At 43.3% G+C, this 24,308-nt stretch overlaps 1 pseudogene; it reads right to left on the minus strand.

Moving 5' to 3' along the window:
• LOC115191768 (cubilin-like) overlaps nucleotides 1-20,801 on the minus strand; it is a 32,859-nt pseudogene extending 12,058 nt beyond the window's left edge.
• Between the last annotated feature and the right edge of the window lie 3,507 nt (nucleotides 20,802-24,308).

Consider the following 24,308-nt stretch of genomic DNA (forward strand, 5'->3'; position numbering starts at 1 on the left):
AATTACGCACGGGTGAAAACAGCACCCGTCGAAAACCAGCCATAATGTACCGAATGAACATAGAAACCATCACGCACAGAAACATGGGGGAAACAGAGGGTTAAATACATGAACATGTAATTGGGGAATGAAAACCAGGTGTGTAGAAAACAAAGACAAAACAAATGGAAAATGAAAGGTGGATCGGCGATGTTGCGCTCGTCTTTTGAATGAGGAGACCAAGGTGCAGCGTGGTAGGCGTACATCATTTCCTTTAATAATGAACACCAACAAAACATGAAAATGCAAAAACCGACCGTAACGTTCTGCAGGGCTAGACAGCACAAAAACAAGATCCCACAATCTCAGGTGGGAAAAAGGGCTGCCTAAGTATGATCCCCAATCAGAGACAACAATAAACAGCTGCCTCTGATTGGGAACCATACTAGGCCAACAAAGAAATATAAACATGGATTTGCCCACCCAAGTCACACCCTGACCTAACCAAATAGAGAATAAAACAGACTCTCTAAGGTCAGGGCGTGACAGGCGATGGCTAGAAGACCGGTGACGTCGACCGCCGAATGCCGCCCGAACAAGGAGAGGGACCGACTTCGGCGGAAGTCGTGTCAATTTCATCACCCTATTCCAGGAAAAATTTATTTGAGCTGTATTTGGAGATTTAAAAAGGCTTCGGAAGTTTGTTATTTCCCATTTGAAATTTCAGACTTCATTTTCCCATATGGAAAATGTATCAACCCCTACAAAATATACATTCATTATAATCCACATAATAATTCACATTTCCTATTGCTGCAGGATTATTTTCTTGCTATAGCAATCAAATTAAGCAATCAAATTAAGATTCTACATCTGTATTACTACTGCTTCTTCTACTACTGCAACTACTACTAATACTACTAGTGCTGCTAGTGCTACTAATACTACTACTACTCTGTAACTTATCATTTTATTTATAAATAACCTTTCATAAAATTGGGTAACAATGTGCTGATGGTACACTAGCTGCAGCACCATTCAATCAACATTCAATCAAATGTTTAAAATCACCATATTTTGTACTCACCGTGTTTTGTACTCTCAGCTCCGTCATTATAGATGTCGTATGCCACCATGTTATCCAAGCATTTGGAAGTGAAAATGTCCTTGGCTTCCACGTCGAAGTGGGTGAACGTCAGGGTTATGGTCTTCCCTTTGGGTACCTCCACACTCCACATGCACTCGCTGGCCGCCTTGTAGTTCATAGGCCAGTTCTGAGACTTAATAACCCCTTTTAACTCATGGGAGGCCCCTCTGCATTCCTGGATTGCTGTGGAATGAAGGTGGGGGTTAGTGTGTGTACATACTGTATGCATGCGTGTGTGTGTGTGTGTGTGTGTGTGTGTGTGTGTGTGTGTGTGTGTGTGTGTGTGTGTGTGTGCGTGTGTATGTCCATTCATGGTTCAGTGCGTGTGTGTGTAAGTGCATGCATCAGGGGCGGAAATCCCGGGGGGGGGACGGGGGGGACACGACCCCCCCGTCCTGGGAAAAATATGATTTGTCCCCCCAATATATCACTGAAACATAACTATGTAATTTAAATAATATTAATAATACGCAATGAAAGCAATTGTGCTGATTATAGACACTTAATAGCGCGTTTTTAAGTTACAAAAGATTGCGACCCCCCCCACCCTTTTCCTCACAATGGTTTGATCCACTGGCATGATAACAGAGGGGTCGTGTCTACTGTCTGAAAGGCACTCAATGAACGTAACTGACGTAAAGTTAATCCAGTCAATCGCGCACACACACTAGCTGAATATGCAGAGCTAGCGCGCAAATATTAACTATTAAGCTAGCTAGTACCTATTCCATTTATGTGGCCTCGTCAAAGATGGAATCTTTGCTATCGTCAATTTATTCCGAGATCAGCATGCAGATGATGTAAGTTAGTGCTTCAAAGTCCCTGTGATAAGGTTAGCGATAAACTGAAGTCTAAACTGAACAGAACTACACTCTTCTTCTACCATTGTCTTCTACCATAGCCTTCCCTGTAGCTCAGTTGGTAGAGCATGGTGTTTGCAACACCAGGGTTGTGGGTTCGATTCCCACGGGGGGCCAGCACAGGAAAAAAAAAAAAAAAAAAAAATTTATGAAATGTATGCATTCACTACTGTAAGTCGCTCTGGATAAGAGCGTCTGCTAAATGACTAAAATGTAAAAATGTAAAAATGTCTTAAATATATTTAATGGTCTCGTTTCAAAAGCTAAATTGTCGCAAGGGAACTTTTATTTATTTATTTTATTTAACCCGGGTAGCAAAGATTATAGCAAACACCACTGAAACGGAATTGGTGCTCGCTAGCTTTGCAAATTCAGCTATTGTTGGAAGCCCGCCAATATGAAACAAACTATTAAAATTACAAAAGGTTGCAGCATATGTTGTGTAAATGGTGAACTCATACAGCTGTCAACTCTTGTCATTTTAATCCGTTTCACATTTGCTAGCTACCTTTTAGATTGAAGCCCAAATACAATGATAAAAGATAAGATGATAGAAGCCCATCTCCAATGTAAATAACCTACACACTGTGTGTGTGTGTAGCCAGCCAGCCAGGTAGAAAAATGGCAGAAAAATAAAAGACGGACATCAGAGTATTTTTCAGTACACCAAAACGCAAAGTAAGAACCCTAGTAGCCTAATATCTCAAAGACTAGTTGATAAAATGTTCATAAGAAAGAAATTCAATTCTAATGGAAATGTTTCACAATGATGTCATTAGGCAGAGCAGGCAACAGATGGCACACAGACAGCAGAGTTGGAGACAGATATGCAGGGACAGACTGGCAGAGACGGAGTCTCAGGTAAGTTTGTTGAGTCTTTGTTTGGCAACATTATGAAAGGTTCTCAATTTTTTTTACTTGTAAAATAGGAACATAATTGGAAAATGCCATGCATACCCCCACTCTCAACTTAAACTGGTGACTGAACTAAGATTTGTTAAAGGCATTAAAGGCAATGGTATTGCTGTTGTGAGTAGTTGTGTAGTTTTGGGTACCGGTAGTTAGGAGTACGGGAAACACCTTATTTCTTTGGTTACTCAATATACATTTACCATATTACAATGTAGGCTATGTGTTACAGCACTACTTTTGGTGTCCCCCTCAGGAATTGCTCTTGAGAAAATGTCATGTAATTGTCCCCCCCAAAGTTGATATCAGATTTTCGCCCCTGGCATGCATGCGTCCTTGTGTGGGTGTGTGTGTGTCTGAATGATGATAGTGAGCAGACGGGAAATAAACAGATTAGAGTAGATGAGCTGCAGCCTCCTCAACATTAGCCAGAGAGCAGAGTAGAATTTACTAAGTAGTAAGCACAGTGTGTCACAGTGATAAACAGCCAGTGCAAGCCTATGCAATACACCCTAATGTAGCTGGTCGATCAGCCCTGGTATCTGGCTCTCCCTGTTTATTTAAAGATGGAGTGTATGTGTGTTTACTCAGATGGAGCGGGTCCGTGGAGTTTGTAACAGAAATAAACGTTTAATACATCCACTTTACATACATCTTGATGTCTCTTTAAATGTGGGCGTTGACGTCCAAAACTTTGGGTGTTGACATCCATAAACTGAAATCTCTGAACAACTCAAAAAACTGTAGTATAATGCCAAAAAAAAAACGCCAAGGTAAAACAGCAGTTGAAAACGTTAAAGCGACCACATCAGAACAAATTATTTAACAAAAAACAAATCCTCCTTCTGGCCTCCTCACCCCTTTCACAACTGAAATGTCAAGCCCTCTGATTGATCAATTCTAATCATGATCAAAGCATTTTCCCTCGTTTGACCAGTGTACTCTGACCTGTGCTTTCTCAGTACTTACCACTCATACTTCTCCTTCTATGACGTCGCTCCTGTCATAAATACGTCCTGGGGATCTAAAGTTCACTTTATGGCTGGTCATTATTAGAGAGTAGTGGAGCTGCCTCAGCGATATAAGGTGCCTCAGGTGTGTATGTGTGTGTGTGTGTGTGCGTACAGATTCACATGTGTGCACGTTTGCATGTGCATGCGCATGTGTGTGCATGTTCGTGTGCATGCCTGCCTGTGTGTGTGTGTGTGTGTGTGTGTGTGTGTGTGTGTGTGTGTGTGTGTGTGTGTGTGTGTGTGTGTGTGTGTGTGTGTGTGTGTGTGTGTGTGTGTGTGTGTGTGTGTGTGTGTGTGTGTGTGTGTGTATGTATTCGGAGAAAGCTGGGATTATTACCGGCAATGTCCTCAGGATACACGGCCTCCCACTTGGTGGAGAAGCCTCGGTCAGAGAGACGTGAGTCGGACAGGAAGCTCAGGGACATCTTGTTATTGGCACTGACCACCACAAGAGGAAGGACGTAGCCACAGTGTGTGCCTGGGATGGAGAAGGAACGGAAATTAGGAGTATTGGATTGGAGGAGAGGGAGAGAGAGCGAGACCTATTACTAATATAGAAACATAAGAGTAGTAACCAGAATTTCAAATACACAAAGGTTAATGTCCATGCATACCAATGTTGGTCTAGCAAAGATGTGGAATCATTAGACGTTCAATAGACATTACAGAGAACAGACAGATTTCTTATGAGGCACGGTCCTCTCATCGATAAAGAACATGTCAGTCATAATGTAAACATAACCTTGACAAATAAGACACATCAATCAAATGGTTTCACGTCACCAAAAGGTCTAAGGGTACAACATCTCAGAAAACATACTCCTCCGCTTTCAACGTTTACTACCATCTACGCTACCTCAGTAACTATAGATTTTTTAAATGGAGGAGATCAGAGTTCTGAAATGACAGCACCTCCTACAATGGAGGAGTCTGTATTTCTATTGCCCTTTGTCTGTGTGGCTGCCTGGTGTTTTGCTCCTGTACTTGTTAGGTTTAATGTGTGCTGTCAGGGGCCAACCATGCCCTCCTGCTGAGCCCTGCTCCCCCTGGCAGGGGGTCGCGCCTGTTCTGATAGTTAGAGCTCCGACAGAGACCTCTGGTGAGGAAGGAACTGACCGCTGGTCGGTCACACACACACACACACACACACACACACACACACACACACACACACACACACACACACGGAAGGAGAGTGAAAGATCTGTCATCCTAAATGTTTTGACATCAGCTTGAATACCACACTGAATAGGGTGTAGGGAGAAGTTGCACGAGACGTGAATCGTGGGTCAGTTAAAACATTTCCTCGCTAATGCTGAAGGTTAGGATTGGGGGAGGGAAAGCTGATCCTAGATCTGTACCTAGGGGAAACTTCACCCCAGAGCACTAAATAGCATTCTTTGGATGGTGTTAGGTTCCAAAATGCTGAGTTTATGACTTCAGCGTCTTCCAAGGGATGTGTCTTCTTTAACGCAGAAACAAAGATGTTTCCGCTCTCTCTTTCTGCCCCCCATTTTCTCTCAACTTCACACACACACACGCCGCAGGTGTTATTGTCTCCACTCTGCCTCTGCTCCGGAGTGTTGTGCTAGAGATAAAACTATCAGATTCCAGCTCTCTGATGTGAATAACAAGGAGGTCACATTTACAGTTCCCTAGCCTCGCTCCTTCTCTGGGGAGAGATCCTAATCAACAGCTTTACAGCCCTGAGGACAGGAGACAGGCACTGGCACACTCAGCAAACTAGCCTAGCTTGGTGCTTGGCGCTCTGTCCAGGAGTCAAAGTCCCCCCCCCTTTTCATTTCAAGCAACGGGGCACATTCTGCTCAGCATATGCTTATCTGCTGTCTCTTGCTACTTGATTTGTTTGTTGTGTGTGTGTGGGTGTGTGTGTGTGTGTGTGTGTGTGTGTGTGTGTGTCCCTCAGTCGACAAACAGCTCGTTTGGGAAATACGAGGGGGAGTGGGTCATAGTGTCTGTACTCTATGAAAAAGTGTCTGTACTCTATGACACCATTTGGGGCCATTTTGGATCTCCATAATAACACATGAACAAGGGATCCAGGTTGGGTGGACATACTGTAACTTACCAAGCGCCTGGAGGCTGTCAGAAACTACAAGCTTGTCTTCACCACACTGGCCCGCCTCTCCCGTGACGGACATGTCTGTGACGTGCAGTTTGACCTGGAAGCCTTTCGGAGCTGTGATGTTCCAGGAGCAGTGAAGATTCCCGGGATACGCATCTGGGAATCCCATAGAATGGATCTCTCCTTTACGGCCAAACAGCATTCCAACACCACCGCAGCCTGAGTCTGTAGCAGAGAACATGAAGCTTGGGTTAGTGATGAATGGACAAAGCTTAGGGCTATGGGAGACTCCCTCGACCACACACACACACAAAAACGACACACCCACCCTATTGTTTTAGCTGCATTCATTCTTATTTAAAGGACATCTCCACCCAAAAACGATATTTCGGTATTTGTTTAATTAGTCCATTGTTGACATAGTGCCAAAATGTTTTGCTTGTCAGCAATCAAGTTTTCAAGATATGTAACTTTCAAAACACAGAAATCATCCCCGTATGATGCATTTTGCATCATATGATGCTGCGTTTTGCTTCATATGATGGGATGATTTCTGTACTTTGAAAGTTACATATCTTGAAAACTTGATAGCTGACAAGCAAAACATTTTGGCACTATGTCAACAATAGACTAATGAAACAAATACCAAAAGATAGTTTGTGGGTGGAATTGTCCTTTAAGCTACCTGTCAGCCTCTTATCATTGTGTCTATGTTAGGAGAAAGGCAGCGATAACCATTATGCCAGCATATCACACTGGTGATTATTTACCAACAAACACTGCTCATCAATCAGCTGGTTCACAACATAGCCAACGATTTACAGCCGTTTTTATGCTGCGTCCCAAATGGCACCCTATTCACTATATACAGTAGTGCACTACTTTTGATAGGGCTCTGGTCAAAAGTAGTGCACTATATAGGGAATAGGGTGTCATTTGGGATGCACTGTTAGAGTATGGAAGTTGCTAGAGGCAAAGTTATGCCTGCTATGTATGCCTGCTGTGTGCAATGTGGACATAGTTTAGCAATTTATCTTGCTGATGAAATCAATCATTCTATATCATTTAAACAAATGAAAACTAGAAAAAGAGGCAAGTTTTGACAAAAATATTCTGGTGAGGAAGGTTTAACAACATCGATACTGTTGCTTCTGCAAGCCACTGAATTCTAATCAATTATACCACGGAGAGAGCTCACATATTTCAACTGGAGTCAAGAGGAGGAGGAAGGAGGGCTACTTGCAGAAAGTCAATACAGCTGTAACTGTGGCATACCAAGTACTTAGGTCTATATGAAAATCACAATTAGAAATACAGGCTAATTCCTAGAAGGGGCATATAACCTCTGAACGCGGCAATCTGACTGGTCCACTCATAGATATAGAACTGATATATTGTCTATGGGTACCCTCATAGATACAGAACTGATATATTGTCTATGGGTACACTCATAGATACAGAACTGATATATTGTCTATGGGTACACTCATAGATATAGAACTGATATATTGTCTATGGGTACACTCATAGATACAGAACTGATATATTGTCTATGGGTACACTCATAGATATAGAACTGATATATTGTCTATGGGTACACTCATAGATATAGAACTGATATATTGTCTATGGGTACACTCATAGATATAGAATTCTATGTTATTCTATGGTTTTCCCCGTAGTGTACTCACCGGTTATAGCTGGTGTTGTGGGCATCATGGTGGTAGGTTTGACCGTGGTCGGGATGAGGCTGGTCTTGGTGAATGTGGCACTGAAACCCTTGGAGGTGAGAGTGGCATCGGTTTTGAAACGCACCACCATCGTGTTGCCACTGGAATCCACGCGGCCTGGATTCTTACTACCACAGAATCGACCCTGTGAGAAAACAACATTTCACTGTTTAGAAACCCCTAAAGAGTTTGATTAGGCCACTAATCAAACTACAGTTAGTTATAATAACCCAAACTCCAATTTGTGGTACACTGATGTAAAACCTGGACAGGCCTTATGCACCACTTGAACTGACCAAACAGTGACACCAATTATTATTTGATTAATTCACACAAGTATTGTACAGGTCTCCGCATACATAGTAAGCTCAATAATAACTATAAATACAGCTATTTTGCATAATTTCTGTTTGTAGAGATTACATTTACATGCCAGTCTAATTTGAGAACCTCTCTCTATTTTTCCATCTTCCTACCCCAAACTTTTAATGAACATCATATCTTATTCATGCAGCCTGAAGTGAATTTGAGTGTTGCTGTATGCATAGTTGATTTCACTCCCCACAGCCTGTTTCAACTGCCAAGTGCTCCCGTTGCATGTCGATCAAGATACTATACCTCCTAAAACAAGTTCATTAGTAAAGTTGCTCAAATTGTGAGACTTAAGAATATATTGATTGTGGGTTTGGAGGACTGAAGATGTTGCACTTGTTGTCACAATCTCTGTTCTCATAATTGAAAATCCATGAACAAAAGTAGCCTATTTTAGAAAATGAATATTTGAGTGCTGTAACGTCTGTCTTCAGGTAGAGAGGACCAAGGCGCAGCGGGTTGCGTGCTCATCATTATATTTATTTTAAATAAATACTGTGAACTCAGAAAAACAACGACAGGAAACAGTTTAGCAGGCTATACACATAACAGCAGTGCTAAAGACAACTACCCACAATTAACAAACAAAACACATCCCTATATATAGGACTCTCAATCAAAGGCAACTACAACCACCTGCCTTCAATTGAGAGACCAACACCCAATTACTTAACATAGAAAATACTAAACTAGAAAGAACATAGAAATACAAAAACCTAGAACGTAACCCAAAACACGGAAATAATAAATCAAACACCCTTCTAAACAAACCACCACCCCGAACCACATAAAACAAATACCCTCTGCCACGTCCTGACCAAACTACAATCACAAATAACCCCTATACTGGTCAGGACGTGACAAGTGTAGCCATATTATGAGGGTAGGGTATAATTAGGGTATTTTAACACATTATGAATAAGTACATTTTGAGTGTTGGCCTACACATGTTGTGCAACAGGTGTGTAGGCCTAAGTATATCTGTACTATACGTATCTATACTAGTCCAACTGCTGTATACCAGAGTTAGCATAACACAGAGTGATGTCTTACCCAACATGGCGGAGCCGGTTTTGTGACCATCGTAGACATCTACGTAGTCTCTACAGGCCTCAGGGACCAGGTCGAAGGAGGAGAACGTCAGTCTGATCTTCTCTCCCTCCGGTACAGTGATCCTCCACTGTGGACCACATACACATACTATTTCATTTCACCACTAAATTTCATACACAAACAAATCCATTTCGTTTGACCACAAACATCCATTTCATACAAAAACACATCCATTTCATTTGAATACAAACGTCAATTTTATTTCCATTACTTCATCAAACATTCAATCAATTACAAAGATTTAATCAATGATCAAAGATCAACGATTCAATCAATGTCAAGATAAATCCGTTGGTAGAGTTGATATAACCATATGCACCAACATGAGTTTGATATTCCTTCTAGTAGATTCTGGTGGGGGCGGAGTTTTGGCACACAATTGAACGTATTCATATTCAAAGGCAGGGGCTTTCTAAGTAAGGCACAGCCTTAAGAAAAACATTACTGATAGAAGTTACATCTCTAGAATAGACACAGTCACTCGTCAGCAGGAAACAGGCAAGGGTGTCCTTTCTCTACATTTCATTTCCATCTACATTGCTTTAAGCATAATTTCTCCTCAATGTTCCCATCCATCTCTTTCTCTCTCTTTCTGCCTGGAGGGTGCCCAGGTTGCAGACGGCTGCATGCGCTGCATATTGACACGAGTCATGAATAAAAATCATCCAATATCTCCTGGGCTGTGACGGTTTGGACAGGAGCCCATCCGCCTCAACATCCAAGCCAAGAAGGAGACAGAAAGCAACATGAGCAAGCCAGATAATACACAGCCAAACAGGACCAAGCATGAGTCCCTAATGGCACCCTTTTCCCTACATAGTGCACTACTTTTAACCAGAGCCCTATGGGACCTGTAGTGCACTATAAAGGGCTATAGGGTGCCATTTGTGACGCAGACCAATGATCCAATGATCCAAACCAAGCAAAAGCTGACGTCAAAGCGCTCAGCCGTGCTCTGAGCCAAACAAGACGCGAGTTGCTCCCCAATCTCTGTGTTCAGATGGTGACCAGTGACCATGGATTTACTAAAGGGGCACCTCATTTGAAAACACCCCAAAATATAGGAGTCCGTTTCCCCATTGATTGTTATTGATGCAGCTTAGCTCCATACAGCACACAACATGACGGACCATGTTATTATTGTTCACTTCCTCAGACAGAGAGAAAGGTGCTATTGATTGTAAAGTACCTCACAGAAAGACTGGGGCCATATGAACAACGTGCTGTGGATAATACACTACTTGGTAGAGAGGTGCTGCCGTGTGTATGGCAGATTGTGTGGGGTACCATGGATGGCATGTCCTTGTGGAGGCCACGATAGTGTGTGAGTGTGTGTGTGTGTGTGAGTGTGTGTATGTACCTGGTAGAGAGCCCCGTTCTTGTAGTTCTGTGCTGGGAACCCAGGGGTCAGTAGATCCCCGCGGTCACCTTGGAGAGCGCCACCAGCCCCGGCTATTTCTGGAAGCAGGTAGCATGGAGATGGAGAGTACTTCAGCTGAACAGACACCTCAAGGATACCCACCATCCATCCATCGCTTTCTCTCTGTGTCTCTCTCTCTGTCCTCCTTCTCTGTTACTCCTATGTCTCCTTGCCCCTGTCATTCTCTCTCTCTCTCTCTCTCTCTCTCTCTCTCTCACTCTTTCACTCTCTCTCTCCCTCTCTCTCCCCCTCTTCCTCCCCCTCTCTCTTTCCCCCCTGAAAAGCTCTGCATGTTCATAATTCTCATCACTGTTGATTGATAATGGTGTTATTTACCTAAAGTACTCTCTGGTGTCACAGCTTGGTACTTTGCTTTGAATCCCTTGTCTGTATTTCTGACATTGGTGTCAAAGAACAACACCATAGAGTTTCCCAGTGACACTATGGGCCCGGGTTTGGAGCGCCCACACAACCTCCCTGCAGAGCCAAACAGAACAGAAGAGAAAGAAGAAAACAATATATGGATTACTGTACATATAGAACCATTTATGTCAAATCAATAGCTACTGGCCATACCTACATGTACAGTACAGTATATCTATATACCATTGATATGTTCAATACATTCCAATAAATGCATGTATGCATTTTTGTTGCGATGTTACAAAAACAGTCGAGTAATGTCAAACATCAATGTGACATTCCGCAGTGCAGTTGACCTCCCTCTGAAAGTCTGTAATCTAGTTAGGGGCTGTAACTTAAAGTGGAGTAGTGAAGAGGCAGGCCAGCCAGGCTTATAGGCTGTGTCCTCCGTGGACGCTCTAATTTGGGTTTGACATCAAAGCTCAATCCCCTTATAGCCTTGGAGTGTGGATGGTCCTGTGGGGCTGTCTGTTGAGGGTGTGGGGAATAGGGGACACTGTGTGTGGAAGGGAGAGAGAGAGAGACAAAGAGAGAGAGAGAGAGAGCGTGAGTGTGTGAGTGTGTGAGGTGTGTCGTGCTCCAGCCAAGGGGCAGAGGAAGTGAAGAGCCAGAGGAGGTGTTGCAATAACACTGCAGGGTTAGTTGTGTGTGTGTGTGTGTGTGTGTGTGTGTGTGTGCGTGTGCGTGTGCGTGTGCGTGTGCGCGTGCGTGCGCGTGCGCGTGTGTGCGTATCCATTTGTGAAAGCAGAAGAATGTGTTAATGTGTGGCACAGTGGAAAGTGTAACAATTGAGAACGATGGTGTGGCCTCACATCTACATCCACCAATCTCTAACTATACGGTATAGAAAGTATAGAAAAGTACAGAACAAAATGAGTCCTATCCACAAGGTTTAAACATCAACGCTTTTGCACAGTCACCTTAATAGTTCCACCTCACACTTCACATAGCTTCCCTTTGCTGTGCCAGACATCCCAGCGTGTCAGCTAAGAGGTGAGAATGGACAGTTGGAGAGACCAGGAGAGAGAGAGAGAGAGAGAGAGAGAGAGAGAGAGAGAGAGAGAGAGAGAGAGAGAGAGAGAGAGAGAGAGAGAGAGCCTCTGGCTGGGTGTCTGATTCTCCCATCCTGTCAGAAACAGTCTGAAGAGCACACACCATCACCTACGGGCGTAATAGAATATCATATGCAGAGTAAATTAAATATTTAAATGTAATATGTTTGCTCAAGTAAATGAGCTTGTAATAAAACGGGAAACGGGAAAAGCTAGTGATAGTGGGGAGAACCTGGTGGTTTGAGTTGTATAAAGTCAAGGAGAAAAGATCTGAGGATAGATCAAACAACTGAATATGAATGTACGAGGTGCTGGAGACTGTATGGTACTGGTTTTGAACAGGCTCAAAGGACAGAAATGGAATTACATTCCTTTGAATGAAATCCCTTTGTGCCCCACCATGTGAGATGTGACACATACCTGAAGACATGCCAAGGATGGATCCCCTACCCTACACCTGTACCCCACCTCTCAAAACCCTGTGTGGAGCAATATCTGATCTGTATAGCGAGCTATCTGAGAACACACACACACACACACACACACACACACACACACACACACACACACACACACACACACACACACACACACCCCCCACTCCGACACACAAACCTTCCCATATGTCTCCCCCTCAGGTTGCAGTAATAAACGTTGGCCTACCAAACCCTTTCCCTGGATGTATTGGCCTTAATCCACTTAATTAGTCTGGCTCCAGTGTCTCCAGTGTCTTACCGATGACTCCCAGGTTGTCCTGTATTGTAAAGTAGTCTGCTGTGCACAGGTCTGTTGCCTCCAGGGAGAAGTCTTCAAACCCCAAATGGATCACCTGGAGTAGAGGAAAACAAACGGGCAGGTTTTTATTATTCACTGTCTTAGAGACTGGAGCAGTAGACATACTGCTACTTAGTAGGAGGCTTGACTGTGTGTGTGTGTGGGTGTGTGTGTGTGTGTGTGTGTGTGTGTGTGTGGGTGTGTGTGTGTGTGTGTGTGTGTGTGTGTGTGTGTGTGTGTGTGTGTGTGTGTGTGGGTGTGGGTGTGGGTGTGGGTGTGTGGGTGTGGGTGTGTGCGTATGCGTATACGTATGCGTGTGCGAGTGAGTGAGTGAGTGTGAGAGAGAGAGAGAGAGAGAGAGAGAGAGAGGAGAGAGATTAAAATCGAGACGACAGGGAAAGAGAGAGAGGGAGAGAGAGAGAGAGAGAGAGAGAGAGAGAGAGATTAAAATCGAGACGACAGGGAGAGAGAGGAACACAGGGAGAGAGTGAAAGAGAGGAACAGAGAGAGAGGAGAGAAAGAGGAAGGAGAGAGGGAGGGAGGGAGGGAGGGAGGGAGGGGGAGAAAAAGAGAGGAGAGATTAAAATCGAGACGACAGGGAGAGAGAGGAACACAGGGAGAGAGTGAAAGAGAGGAACAGAGAGAGAGGAGAGAAAGAGGAAGGAGAGAGGGAGGGAGGGAGGGAGAGAGAGAGAGAGAGAGAGAGAGAGAGAGAGAGAGAGAGAGAGAGAGAGAGAGAGAGAGAGAGAGGAGGTAGGGGAAGAGAGAGAGAGAGAGAGAGAGAGAGGTAGGGGAAGAGAGAGAGAGAGAGAGAGAGAGAAAGGGGGAGAGAGAGGTAGTCTCAGTCTGGCTTGCTTGCTTGGCAAAGTGAAAATGTTTTTTGTTTTCCTGTCTCCTCTCCTTCTCCGGATGTCGTAGCTTGAGAGAATGAAAGAGACGGCAGAGCAGCCATCTGTCACGGTGTGGAGCTGTGTTTACCCATGTCTCAGAGCTACATCTGATCTAAGGGCTTTCTGTTCTGTTCGCCTTCCCTACCGTACTGTTATACCCTGGTGTCTGTCTATGGTTGCTTCCTAAATGACACACTATTCTCTATTTAGAACTATGGGCTCTGGTCAAAAGTAGTGCACTACATAAGGAATAGGGTTCCATTTGAGATGCAGACTTATGGCTACGCCTGACATCCTTCCAGCTCAGAGACTCATATCAAAAGCACTATTCCAATGAAAGATCATTGAAATGATGATCTGTTTTGGTGGTGACGGTGATCGAAGGTGTCTTTTAAAGCATTGTTCCGCTGCAGGTTTTGTTCATATAAGCATTCTGGTTTAGAGTTGGTTTATAAAGTGCAATATCTTTCAAAGTTAGTGATGCGGTTAATTTGATGTTTTTAGTCGTTATCTTAATGGTTTCTGCACCTGCCAAACATTCGCCCTAGCCGCTGTGCATTAATAAAAGATAAGGGGATCCCTTTGATGAATATTTATCAGGCAGACACAGAATCTCCTTTAAGGACAAGAGACCCTGTTCCTTACAATTTGACTGGGTTCCCATTTTCCAATTTCCAAAATGGCCGCCTATCCTTGTGTCCTCTTCTCCTCTGTATGTGCACTGATGGGTGAAAGGACAGGGCATGGAAAGGTGTCTGGCGTGTTACTTCCACCCTTCAGCTCCTGTCAGATCAGTGGTCGTCATGGAAATGACATGAGGCTTTTTTAGAGTATCTCTTGAAAGTTTAGAATTCTTAAAAATGCATCCATTCTTCCTTTCTCTCTTCCATGGGGTAGTCAATGATCCAACCAGTGACTACTTCAATTAAGGAAGGAAGGAAGAAAGAAAGAAAGAAAGAAAGAAAGAAAGAAAGAAAGAAAGAAAGAGAGAAAGAAAGAAAGAAAGAGAGGGAGGGAGGGAGGCTATTCAATGACATTTGAACAGAGCCTATGAGACTTAGTTGTGTTTTGACATGTATACTGAACAAAAATATAAACGCAACATGTAAAGTGTTGGTCCCATGTTTCATGAGCTGAAATAAAAGATCCCAGAAATGTTCCATACACACAAAAAGCTGATTTCTCTCAAATTTGGTGAACAAATTTGTTTACATCCCTGTTACTGAGCATTTCTCATTTGCCAAGATAATCCATCCACCTGACAGGTGGCACATCAAGAAGTTGATTAATCAGCATGATCATTACACAGATGCACCTTGTGCTGGGGACAAGAAAAAGACAACAATGCAATTGGCATGCTGACTGCCGGATTTGTTCACCAGAGCTGTTGCCAGAGAATGTAATGTTCATTCCTCTGCTTTAGAGAATTTGGCAGTACGTCCAACCTGACTCACAACCACAGACCACATGTAACCACGTCATCCCAGTACCTCCACATCCGGCTTCTTCACCTGCGGGATCGTCTGAGACCAGCCATCCGGGCAGCTGATGAAACTGTGGGTTTGCACAACCGAATCATTTCTGCAAACTGTCAGATAGCGTCTCAGGGAAGCTCATCTGAGTGTTCGTCGTCCTCACCAGGGTCTTGACCTGACTGCAGTTCGGCATCGTACCCAACTTCAATGGGCAAATGCTCACTTTCGATGGCCACTGGCACGCTGGAGAAGTGTGCTCTTAACGGACGAATCCCGGTTTCAACTGTACCGGGCAGATGGCAGACAACATATATAGCGTTGTGTGGATGAGCATGGTGGTGGTGGGGCTATGGTATGGGCAGGCATAAGCTTCGGACAACGAACACAATTTAATTTTATCAATGGAAATTTGAATGCACAGAGATAACGTGATGAGATCCTGAGGCCCGTTATCATGCCATCCATCTGCCGACATTACCTCACGTTTCAGCATGATAATGCATAGCTACATGTCGCAAAGATATGTACACAATTCCTGGAAGCTGAAAATGTCCCAGTTCTTCCATGGCCTGCATACTCACCAGACATGTCACCCATCGAGCGTGTTTGGGATGCTCTGGATCAACGTGTACGACAGCGTGTTCCAGTTCCCGCCAATATCCAGAAACTTCACAATGCTCTCCATTGAAGAGGAGTGGGAGAACATTCCACAGGCCACAATCAACAGCCTGATCAACTCAATGTGAAGGAGATGTGTCGTGCTGCATGAGGCAAATGGTGGTCACACGAGATACTGACTGGTTTTCTGATCCATGCCCCCAACTTTTTTTTTTAAGTGTGGAATCCATAGATTAGGGCATAATGAATTTATTTCAATTGACTGAGATCCTTATATGAACTGTAACTCAGTAAAATCTTAGAAATTGTTGAAAATTGCATTTATATTTTTGTTCAGTGTATTTGTTTGAAGGAAAGAGCACAGTAAAAGGAAAAGAGGTTACTGTATAAAAGTCTTTGTGTTTTGAATGTGTTGCATTGTGGTACTTACCATGCCTGGGTCTACAGTGATGTGCCAGCTGCAGCTCATGCCGTTGTCGTAGCTACTGGGGTGATTCATGCTGGTGAACTCCCCCGATGGGCCCTTGAGTGCCTGAGGACCCCCGCATCCCGAATTGACCTCTTGTCCCACGCATGCACACGCACACACACACACACACAGACACACACACACACACACACAATTGATTACATGAACATTCAGTTGATGTGACAGCTGCAGGGGAACAGCTTTGGGTAATGTTGTTCTGGAAAAACAATGTCTACCGGCAGAATCATTTGTTTTGATTATAACCCTTGTTATTGGGCTGTTATGTATAACATGGAAGGGTAACACAATGTCATTATTGAACATCCTGCTGCGACAGATTGTTTGATGATATAGTGGCACTACGTACGTTAATAAGAGCATTCGAATTAAGGATTGCTTCACCAGTCCCATTAAACAAAAGCAATTGGTAATTGGTAAATAAAGCAATAACATACAGCAATAACATACCCTCATATAATGGTATGGCCAATGACAACATGGTCAGCAACTACCCTATTCAACCAATACAGTACAAGTTTTTTAAATATAATTTACACACATATACACTGAGTGTATAAATATTAGGAACACCTTGTTAATATTGAGTTGCACTCCTTCTTTTTGCCCTCAGAACAGCCTCAATTCATCAGGGCATGGACTCTACAAGGTGTCGAAATCATTCCACAGGGATGCTGGCCCATGTTGACTCCAATGCTTCCCACAATTGTGTCAAATTGGCTGGATGTCCTTTGGGTGGTGGGTCATTCTAGATACACACGGGAAACTGTTGAGCGTGAAAAACCCAGCAGCGTTGCAGTTCTTGACACACTCAAAACGGTGCGCCTGGCCCTTACTATCATACCCTGTTCAAAGGCACTTAAATATTTTGTCTTGCCCATTCACTCTCTGAATGGCACACATACACAATTCATGTCTCATTTGTCTCAAGCCTTAAAAATCCTTCTTTAACTTGTCTCCTCCCCTTCATCTACACTGATTGAAGTGGATTTAACAAGTGACATCAATAATGGATCATAGATTTCACCTGGATTCACCTGGTCAGTCTGTCATGGAAAGAGCAGGTGTTCCTAATGTTTTGTACACACATATATCTATCCATATGTTGACTAGTGGTGTATATACAGTGCATTCGGAAAGTATTCAGACCACTCAACTTTTTCCACGTTATGTTACAGCCTTATTTAAAAATTGATTAAATTGTTATTTTCCCTCATCAATCTATACACAATTCCCCATAATGACAAAGCAAAAACAGGTTTTTAGATTTAAAAAAAATTCACATTCACATAAGGATTCAGTACATTCTAGAAGCACCTTTGTTGAAGCAGTTTGGAACCACCAAGACTCTGAGCAATCGGTGGAGAAGGGCTTTGATCAGGGAGGTGACCAAGAACCCGATGGTCACTCTGACAGAGCTACAGAGTTCCTCTGTGGAGATGGGAGAAACTTCCAGAAGGACAACCATCTCTGCAGCACACTACCATTCAGGCCTTCATGGTGGAGTGGCCAAGACGGAAGACACTCCTCAGTAAAAGGCACATGGCAGCCCGCTTGCAGTTTGCCAAAAGGCACTTAAAGACTTTCAGACCATGAGAAAGAAGATTCTCTGGTCTGATGAAACCAAGATTGAACTCTTTGGCCTGAATGCCAAGCGTCACGTCTGGAAGAAACTGGGCACCTTCCCTACAGTGAAGCATGGTTGAGGCAGCATCGTGGATGTTTTTTAGCGGCAGGGACTGGGAGACTAGTTAGGATTGAGTGAAGGATGAACAGAGCAAAGTACAGAGAGATAGATCCTTGATGAAAACCTGCTCCAGAGTGCTCAGGACCTCAGACTGGGGTGAAGATTCACCTTCCAACAGGACAACGACCCTAAGCATACAGCCAAGACAACACAGGAGTGGTTTCAGGACATGTCTCTGAATGTCCTTGAGTGGCCCTGCCAGACCCCGGACTTGAACCTGATCTAAAATCTCTGAAGAGACCTGAAAATAGCTGTGCAGTGACACTCCCCATCCAAGTTAACAGAGCTTGCAGAGAAGAATGGGAGAAACTCCCCAAATACAGGTATGCCAAGCTTGTAGCATCATACCCAATAAGACTTGAGGCCCTAATCGCTGCCAAAAGTGCTGCAACAAAGTACTGAGTAAAGGGTCTGAATACTTATGTAAATGTGATATTTTCAGTTGTATCTTTTTTACAAATGTGCAAACATTTCTAAAAACCTGTTTTTGCTTTGTCATTATGGGGTATTGTGTTTAGATTGATGATAAATGTTTTTTAGTACATTTTAGAATAAGGCTGTAATGTAACAAAATGTAGAAAAAGTCAAGGGGTCTAAGTACTTTCCGAATGCACTGTATAATGTAGACAGATGCTAGACAGTATTTGGCCTTTCAATACACCACTAGCTACGACCATTACTTCAAAGTGCAGACATTATTCCTGGGCAAGTTTTATTGAATAAGGGATTTTGTAAGGACGAATAAAAGGGAGAGAGTGAGAGAAAGAGAGAGAGAGAAATAGAGAGAAAGAGAATGAGAGCATTTGCAATATACTAGACCAGTGTACTGTGTGAGTGCTGTCTCTGGAGTCAGCCGCGTCTCCTAAGGCAGTCTCACTCATAGAAATGGATGAAAGCCATTATTCTTAGGTACGATATGACTGATTTGGCTAACCGAGCCAAGGTAGCGTGGGACAGTGTTAATAACATCATAGATTTTCATAAGATTTAAATGCATTTTTAAGGGGTGGGGAAGGCTGTATTTTTTGGGAACCAGCACAGAACTGTAAAAAGGCACCAAGATATGTTGCAGATATGTGGACTATCTTATATGATAAATAGATCATCATTGACACCTTGTCAGAAGCCAACATAACATGCATGTTATATCACATTTTAAGTCAGGTGATTTGATGGGTTGTTTTCTAACTATAGATGAAATAGAATGACTCAAAACGGAGGGTTGAAAACAAATGCAGACGTGACAAACTGAGGACGTATTTGTCATGCTTTCTATGGTGACAGAGTGACACTATATGAAAAATACGTCCAGCAATCCATAACAGTGCTTGGAAGTGCATCAGTAGCCAGTGGTGAGACCAATGAGATGCCAATGTCCAAGGGGACCAATTAGACTTTCAGATATCCCTAACGGTTCGCAGGAGGTTTGTCTATAGACGTTCCCTCAACGTTAGAGTAACCTTTGCCTTTTGTTGTCGTTCTGTTCCTCCACAGCTGGGTCTCAGCTCGGACTGTCTGTCTGCCACACTGTGCAGCCAGTGGCAGGGGACGTCACTGTGACTCACGTCACAGAGGTACCACAAAGACACAGAACCCCCTTAGAATAGAACTCTCTGTCTAGCCCTGTAGCCAGAACGGATGCACATTCAATGCCAGATGTATTCAATGCCATTATTACTGCAGCAATGAATGCCGTTGGTTTGTTATTGCGGTATACAATGACCCAGATCATTCTTCTATGCTTATCATTTATTGCTGATATGAAAGTGTGGCTTAATTTAATCATAAATAATAAAACATCTGTCAGAGACAGAGATACATTAAGAGCACAATGTCCAGTGATAGAAATTTCAACAAAATAGACAACAAAACATCACTTTTCATCTTCTTGTCAGCAAACTCACCACCAGCCGACAGCCATTACCCACCCACTCCCCAGACGCTTAGTTAAGCCTGATATTATGGTAAATGTATAATGGTCCATCAATCACAAGGGTCCATAAATCACTGTTTCATAGTCCTGCTGAGAGGCGTTGAACTTCCTGGTGTGAGTAGAGCTATAAACTTTCATTTGAAAGACATTTGAAGGGTTTAAAGTTTAGTACTCAAACCTCCTTGACAGTGATGAAGTTTGGAGGGATAGTACAACTCCTAAGTGTTTACAGTATATACAGTAGTACTAATCATCTGGCCTACATGAATGTGTTTAAAGTATATAGCAGCTCACCACCAGGTAGCCTAGCAGTTAAGAGCATTGGGTCAGTAACCGAAAGGTAGCTGGTTCCAATCCCTGCGCCGAAAAGATGGACAAATCTGCAGTCCTGCCCTTGTGTAAGGCAGTTAACCTCCAACAACAACTTCTCCCCGAGCACCGATGACGTGTATATGGATTAAGGCAGCCCCCCGCACCTCTCTGATTCAGAGGGGTTGGGTTAAATGCGGAAGACACATTTCTGTTTAATGCATTTAGTTGTGCAACTAACTAGGTATCCCCCTTTCCCTTCCCTCCATTTAAACATACAGGCAGTACACTACTCACCTTCATCAGTGGAGACGCTGTTCTTGTCAGTGAAGTAGATGACCACCAGTCCGATGCAGGCGCCAGTCAGAGCCACAAACAGTAGCACCAGGCTCTTCTCCAGGGTACTCAGACCCCTGGACTTGGGCCTCTGCTTTAAGTCTTCCTCCATGCTCTCCGTTCACAGTGGTAGAGATGTGCAGGTGTGGAGCAAATGTGCTTTGCCTCTGGTGCACCGGCGTCTCACGGTCTGGTTCGACCTTTGGTAGACTGGCTGTACCTTGGACTCACCTGAACCTGGACAAGGGATACGGAGCGTGTCTGTGCGGAGAGTTTTTGACTGTTTAGGATTTTTGGACATGTTGTAAAACGTCTTATTGTGTGCATAGGGTAAATTAGTTGATGTCATTTTGAGTGTCAAATAAAACCATTATGATTTTGTACATAGATTCAGTAGGGGCAGTGGTACCTCTCACCTATAACTTAACCTGTTGTAGGCTACTATAGAACCGTTATACACACCGTTGTACAGTATAGCCTATAGCAGGGCTATTCAACTCTTATCCTATGAGGTACAGAGCCTGCTGTTTTTCTGTTCTACCTGATCATTAATTGCACCCACCTGGTGTCTCAGGTCTAAATCAGTCCCTGATTCGAGCGCAACATTGAAAAAAACACAGTGGAACTGGCTTCGAGGTCCAGAGTTGAGTTTGGGGGGGACTATGGTATATGACCTGTGTTTACGCAAGCCTTGTTTATATTATTAACTTTGTCCCTACACTCGACCCCGAATCTCATTTCAAAACATTTACTGTCTCAACCTCAGCTTTTATAAGAGGAGCGGGCCCGTCACGCAGTGCACTGCAATTATCGTCAAGCTTACTAATTGATTCATGTAGTACAGAGCACTTCTGGGCTATGGTTAAACTCTTTAATGTGGCTTGAGTGCCAAAGCACTTAGCACTAGCGATGGATTTGATTAAAGTAAAAGGAATGATGGGGACTAGGCTCACGGGAACCTACTGTTTAGTCATCTATGCCCCATAGGAGTCCCACAGACGCTACCTGGCAATCAATTACCATTTGTTAAGCTAATGGATAATGTGCTAGAAACAGGCTTGTAATCCTGCCTGTTGGAATCAGGGGTCCCTTCCCAGGATGCATCTAAAATAGCACTTTATTCCCCAAATAGTGCAGTACGTTTGACTACTGCTCTATGTTCCCTGGTCAAAAGTAAGGCACTTTCTAGGGAATTATGGGCCGGGGTCAAATGTAGAGCACTATGTACGGAATAGGATGCAATTTCGAACACTTCGTTGCAAATTTCTAATGGCTCTCTGTACAGACAGCCTGGCTCATGGTGTCTTGCTGTAATGCTGACAGTGTGTTTGTAGCAGGGGAGAACGACTCCCCCCTCTGATTGATGCCATGGAAGTTCAAGGCCAACCGAGGTACTAAAGGCATTGTTAGCAGAAAAACAGGATCCCCCATTATAGTGAATGGAAAAACGGCAATCTTCATGGCCAATCTTTGAGTAAATAAAACAATTTAGAAGACAATCATGGTACCAACAATTGCTTCTAACACACCAGATGTATGTCCTTGAACCGATCATTTTAAAATCGCACACAGAAGAAGTTATAAGGATAATTAAGTTGCTAATGGCAGCCTGCAGTACTCCGGTCGGCCTTCAGCTTCAGTTACTCAATGAGAGGGAGCAGCACTTCCTGGAATAGCTCAAACTGCACATGTTATGTCTCCATCAGACACCATTTTAACAGACTTCACTTGGCTTCAATGCGCTATTGAGTCTTCAGATAGGAATGAATGGTGTCACGTGATCGATGGCGTTGTCCATTCATATATACAGTCATTGGTTTGTAGAGAGGAGTTTCAAAGTGCTGAGATAAGCACTTCACTATGTACAGTGATAATAACACAAGCCAGAGAGATATTAGAGCGAGCAGAAGAGGGCCATTTACAACCAGTCATAAACACTAACAGAGATCAGCACAGATCAGAATGATTGTCAAGTTGATTGCGAAAATGGTCTCTGTGGAGAGATTCATTTCACCACACAAATGTTAAATATTTATACAGCACAGAACAGAACAGTACAATGTATTATCAGATAATGTTTTATTATCTAGGTGAAGTGTGAGTTACACTGTAGCTGTTATCTATCTGGCTCCCCAAGGTCTAATTTAGAGGGTTAGATGTTCTGAACCTGTGGTTTGGTGGCTAGTGTTACCATAGAAACCCTGGACCTAGGATATGGGAAGTAGCACACTCACATACAACAGCACTGTGTCTGAAATGGCACCCTGTCCCTTATATGGTACACTACTTTTGACCAGGGCCCTACTATGAGTGGGATAGGGTGGAATTTGGGACTCAACCTGTGTTACAGTGCTATACAGCACAGGAGGTTGGTGGCAACTTAATTGGGGAGAACGGGCACGTGGTAATGACTGAGTGGAATAGGTGTAAAGGTATCAACAACATCAAACACATGGTTTCCATGGGTTACACACACTGTTGTACAGTATAACCTATAGCAGGGGTATTTTTTGCTGTTTTTTACTGTGTCAAAGTGAGGCCATCTTGTTTGAATTGAATTACCAAGAAGGATGATGAAGGCTGAAGGATGATGAAGTATGAAGGCTGAATCACTATTTCTCAACACGTGAGTGTGTGAGAATCAACCCTCAGCTACGGGCAACGTCCGGGGAGACAGGACGCTCCTCCTCTGACCGACAGGTTTTTAATTGGACTTTTAATCAGAGTCGACTGCAGGAGAGTTGAGGAATCTTGATATCATCTGAGGGGGCGATAATGATAAGGGACAGTTTGGCAACCGCAATATTCACGCTCACCATTCGTCATTACAAATTAGGCCGCTCAATAATGACCTACGTCTTCATTTACACGCTCCTAATCGCGGATTGGAGATTAAAAATAACTTTAGGACAGATTTGCATACAATGTGGAAGCGATACCAGAGGTTTCTTCACAATAACTTTGGAGTCAGGGTTAATGAGTTTCATAGAGGAAGTGCTTCAATTTTGGTTAATCTCCATGAAGATTGAATGGTTGGAATTACCTCATCATATAAAGACCTCTTGGATTCAGCCACAGTCTGATTAGACAGAGACACATTCACTATGGTAACCAGTCACTTTAAAGACCTAATCTATCTCTAGGAGATAAGGACTTAGGCCTATACATTCCCTCCAATTCTTCCCTTTAGGAAAGACAGAAACAAGTGGTGATATACTGTACTCCCACTGGGCACACACTGGTTGAATCAACCGAGTCATTTCAATGAAATTACGTTGAACCAACGTGGAATAGACGTTGAATTGACGTCTGGGCTGAAACGGAAGCTTCTTATCTCTCCTTGGCAGCACATTTAGGAGCATATCATTACTTAAGATAACTAAATTAAATGATTTAAGATATTATACAGTCGATAATGATTTTATATAATGTCTTGCATTTTTTTGTTGGTTGTGGGTCAATTCTAGTAGGTGGTTGAGATATTTTCTCAGTTGCTTTACATTTCAACCCAAGGGGGAGAAAGCCCCTTCATCCAAACTAAGATGTCTGTGAAGTGACCCATTAACAACTCTCCATCCAAACTCGCTCACAACTAACTACACACCACTCACCCCAATAACATCCGTTCACAACAA

Source organism: Salmo trutta, chromosome 4 (assembly GCF_901001165.1).
Source record: "Salmo trutta chromosome 4, fSalTru1.1, whole genome shotgun sequence".
In the NCBI taxonomy this organism is placed as follows: domain Eukaryota; kingdom Metazoa; phylum Chordata; class Actinopteri; order Salmoniformes; family Salmonidae; genus Salmo; species Salmo trutta.